We start from the raw sequence: 4,979 nt of genomic DNA, 5'->3' as shown, positions 1-4,979 counted from the left end.
AGCGAAGAGCGCCAAGTTAGAAGAAGAGTAGGCGGTGGAGAAGGAAGAACTGGCAACAGCTAGTGTTTCCAATTTAGCAGTTTTCCCGCCAGCTTTGGAGTTTTTTAAAAGCCGATTTCTGGCCTTGTAGCATAGTTTTATGAGTTAGACAAATTAGTTACTTATTTATAAACTGATCTTTAAGTAACAAAAGGCCTTTGGGTATGAAAGAAATTAATAATTTTATTTTGGAGTAGTTTAGTTGCATTTCTTGTCAAATAAGTTACAAAATTACGTTTTCATAATCTTGTATTCAAAGTTTTCTACGGAATGTTGAAGATATACAAATAAAGGTATACAGATATACACAAAATTATATGATTGTATACAAAGGAAAATGGTTATTCTGAGAAAGCACATCACCTGTTAATAGAGTCCCACAATGAAAATAAGGTGAATTTCCGAGTTAACGTAATGTCTAATCTATCAAGATACTTGTATGAACGTATTAAAACCAAGGCTTTTCTCATATTTTAGGCATAATTTTCAGTCAAGAGAAGAAAGCATATTAGAGCTCCAGCTGACTCGGAGATAAATCATAAAGCCATAAAGACTAAAGTATATCATCTAGCAGTCTTTTGAATGAGTTGTTGTAAAGCGAGTCTTGGGTTTTAAGGCATACTATTAGTTTTACATATTACGAAGATATCGTTTAAAAATAAGTATGTTGAAGTTTTAAGGGTCGTTATGAAAATTTTCATAAAGAAATGTAAAGTTATGCTAGAGCTAAAGGATAGATTGAAACAGAATAGATTTATACTAGAATTAGAATTATAATATAAAGTTTATAGAAAACATACTTTCAATTATTTATGTAAAATAGAATTTGCTATTAGTATTATTAATATCTGCAATTGCTAAAATATTTATTGGCCTAATCTTTTTTGATTCCAGAAACTCCGCTTTAATACTAAGGTAAGCCTTCTATTGCCGATCTAGCTTTTTATGTAAAATGTAATTAGCTATTAGTATTATTAATATCTTAAATTGCTAAAATATTTATTGGCCTAATCTTTTTTGATTCCAGAAACTCCGCTTTAATACTAAGATAAGCCTTTTATTGCCGATCTAGCTTTTTATTCAAGCTAACGAACGCGCAACACTGGCGTCCGCGACAGCAGAAGTTGCAGTGTGTCGGTTGCTTTTTTTCTATAGTATTTTGTTGCTTTTGTTGTTGCTGTCGTTGTCGTTGTTGTTGTTGGCTCGTAAAACGATTCGTACATATAATTGCTTTTGGTGTGTGCGGCTCCCAGCCATCCTCCTCTCACTTCGCCATGCCATTCTGAGTTACAGTTTTTGCAATTCGCAAGCGCGTTGAAATCATTCGTCAGGATTTATGCGAATGAGCGACAGTTTTTGCCATTTGTTAGCAGCGGGGATATGCGCTGAGAAGCGCCGAGGAGAGCGGAAGCAGCAACAGCGACAACAAAAACAACAACAACAACAACCAGTACGTACGGAACATAAGCGATGAATGATGGTGTATCCGCATCCACATCCACATCCGCATCCGTATCTACAGCTAACGCCGTGGCAGAACTAAAGTATCCGAGTGACTCTGAGCAGTATCCGAGCATCTATGTACGAGTAAGTATCTGAGCATCTGCATAAGTGTATGCAGAAATCGCTGAATATATTTCACATGTCCGCTTTCGGTGTCTCTCCTCCCCTTCCTCTTCCACTTCCACTTCCACTTATTTTATTAATTCGTTTTATTGTGCTTCGCCCGACAAGTTGACATAAATGGACAAATTGAGCTTTTAAATTTGCAGCAGCATCTAAAAAGGAAGAAGCAGAGCCAGGATCAGAAGGAGAGCAGCATAACAATGCATTCACATTAGGAGGCGAGGCCGTCCGTCCCAAAGGGCGGACATAACTAACGGGAACATAACAAACAACAAATTGTTTTGCAAATAAAATTGATTGCCCAAAGCTCGCGCGCGATGGCGGGCCGGCAAATATTTATTGGATTACCATAAACAGAATCGCATTTATTGTTGTTGTTGGTGTGTCTGAGGTCCTGTGGCCGCAGCCTGTTAATTATATTTGGGTCAATCGCATTGAAATCAGCCAACGGGTGCCCTTTAAATCACTGTCCCCTGGCCCCTGCCCACCTCCCTCCTTGCCCCTCGGGAGCTGTAAATGTTAGAGTCCGTAAAATAAATCACGAAAATGCTAGGACAATCAATCTAACGAGTTGAACAAAAATGATGAACGACATTGAAAATGAAATAATTAAGCCTTTGCTGTCCGACAAACGGGTTCAATTTTAATGTGTTATCGCAAACAGTTCGTGCATTTTACAACACTGCCCGAATATACATACATACATACATATATTTTGTTTAATAATGCGGAAAGTAATTAATAGAACAATTGAGGACATTAATCACGTGTAATGCCTCACGAGCCTTTATTTATTTTAGCCTATACTCGTAGGCTGGAAAAGGTATATTGGGCTTGTGCAAAGTATCTAACAGGGAGAAGGAGTCATCACCGAACCCTTAAAGTATATGTATTCTTAACCAATCGAAACAGCCATGTCCCTCTGTCTGGATGAACGCCTGGATTGCTGAGACGGTTGAGTCTACATTCACCAAACTTGGTATGTAGACTCTCCTAATATCCATGCAACACGAGTTTATTTTATTTTTTTGACCCTCCCCTGCTACAAAATTTCGCCAATACTATTAACGTTTCGTAAGCTATATAAACCAAACTATGCACTCGTTATATTGTTACACTTATCATCCAAATCGGTCAATTATAAGAAAAGTTATAAGCGAAACATTTTCACTCCTCAGCACTATGCTCTTCTTCATCCTTTTTATGCTCCGATATAGGGTATTTGAATGTCGGGCTTGCTCGACAGCGTTGTCTTTTGTATTTATTGTGCATGGGGGACATGCGGAGGACTTTAGAATGGAGTCTAAAATAAAGCAGTATTATTTATATGCATAAATACTTATGTATGTTCCAGTCTATATAACAAAAAAAGGTTGTGAGTAATCTTTCAAAAAAATATTTATTTTCTTCCCATTATATTCCTATATTGCCATTATATTGTCACAGAAATGATAGAGAAATCGAATAATCTACCAAAAGTGCTAACATTTTACAACACTGTTCACTTCACAGCGCTGCACAAATGAATATGAAAAAGTGATTATTAAAACAATATGGACATAAATAAAATACAATACATTTTAAGCCCTTATTAAATATCAGAGACAATCCGAAGGACAGCAAAGTGGAATTTTAAATAATTTTATTTATAGGTATAAACAATTATGATCCAGCCTATATAACAAACAAATTATTTAATATTCTTCAGTAAATCAAACATACAAACATTCCTCAGTTTTATTTGATTTTTAAAGTATTTCAGAACAAATTTTGAATATGAATATTCATATGCTAGCTATGAATATTCAAATGCTAGCTATGAATATTCATATGCTAGACTTGTTTATAAAAATTGTTTTGACTTTACAAATTAAGCAAATATTAGTTAAAACCACAATTTATCCAATTTTTTTTTGTGTGTGTGGGGGGGGGGGGGGTATTTTTTCATATCATTAACTTCTCAAACCGTATTCTTGCTACTTCGTCAGTTGTAGCGCAGAATTTATGCTTTAGGCTGCTATATGTCTTTGTCTGTTTAGACGTCTGTGTGTCTCTCCGTCTGTCTGTCTGTCTGTCTATCTGTCTGTCTGACTGGATACTCAGATAGGTGACATCGTCAGCTTCTGTGATTTGTGTGTTGTTTGGGATTTTTTTCTCGCTTACTGTTGCGCACGAGTCTGTCAGAAACTCCTTTCCAACTAGCAGGTTTCCAGTCAATTGCCTTTATGGTTGCTGGGAGTATCTGGTTTGGCCTTTGCTGGTATATTCTTGAACGATTTGTTGTTGCTGACCTTAGCCTCTTGTCCTCTAAGTGACTTTATTTTGAAATTATTGCTTTTTATGGGAGTAACCAATATTTATGGCAGGATTAAAGGCCCATTTTGAAATCAATTATTGGGATATTAACTTAAAGGCGACTAGTATTAACAATTGGTTTTCGATCAAAAGGGATTTGCAGGCGATTCCAGAGAAGGATATTTCCAACTGCATCGAGGATTGGAAAAAGCTTTGGCATATGTGCATTGCATCTATAGGGGATTAATTAGAAGGTTTTATTTTAGATTTTGCAAGTGCTGGTCACATTTTTGTGCAATAATATAAATAATGCTCAAGATATTCGAACAATAATTCTTTCAAATTACTTGAGATGTTTTAAAGTATCTGAAAAAGCATTGTAGAACATATCCTTTTGGATTTTCTGGGTTTATTTTTCCAATTTGTTATTATCTGTATTATTTATTTATTTGAATGTATTTATATGACTCTCGATTGATTTGACAGTGCATTATTTTGGAATAGAATTTGAAGCTCAATTTTAAAACCAAAAATAAGATGTATATGTTTGTATATTTTAAAATGCTGGGAAGTCAATAATTTAGCCTGAACTTAAACACCGAAGGCATGCCGGTTGTAAACTAATCAATAATTTAGCCTGAGCTTTTCAAACTCTCAGTTAAAAGACCTTAATATTTCTCATATATTAATATTAATAATTATTTGCACGCGACCATCACAGACAGATTGGGAAGTTGAAGCTAATGTGGAACTTAAAATTGAAAACATTTCTTGGATTAGTGCTGCTATTACTAAGTATCATATTCATTTTGTTGTTAATTTTTCTTATTCTAACTTTTTTGCGATATTCTTACTGAACAATTTAAATTCTATTCTACCTTTAAAAATGATTATATTGATTGAAAAAACTTTAATTTTATCTTAAGATGACAACTTTTAATAAATATAATAAAGAATAATGGCTTTTAGTGCTGTTACTAAAATAAATACCTTTAAATAAATTCAATAAAATGTATAAT

The 4,979-nt window shown here is 34.6% G+C and overlaps 1 long non-coding RNA gene across 2 annotated transcripts; it reads left to right on the top strand.

Annotated features, from left to right (window-relative positions):
• Window positions 1–309: 309 nt before the first annotated feature.
• On the top strand, window positions 310–1,935 carry LOC115624277. Of its 2 annotated transcripts, none has more exons than XR_003995443.1 (4): window positions 310–332; window positions 934–954; window positions 1,067–1,626; window positions 1,812–1,935. It is a non-coding gene; the product is annotated as an uncharacterized LOC115624277 (long non-coding RNA). The 2 variants fall into 2 exon arrangements; XR_003995444.1 differs by having other exon boundaries at window positions 1,774–1,920.
• The last annotated feature ends 3,044 nt before the right edge of the window (window positions 1,936–4,979 follow it).

This window comes from Scaptodrosophila lebanonensis, unplaced genomic scaffold, assembly GCF_003285725.1.
Source record: "Scaptodrosophila lebanonensis strain 11010-0011.00,11010-0021.00 unplaced genomic scaffold, SlebRS2 tig00000053-arrow-pilon, whole genome shotgun sequence".
Lineage (NCBI taxonomy): Eukaryota > Metazoa > Arthropoda > Insecta > Diptera > Drosophilidae > Scaptodrosophila > Scaptodrosophila lebanonensis.
The sequence above is the reverse complement of the archived record's forward strand: the minus strand, read 5'-3'. Positions and strand labels throughout refer to the sequence as shown.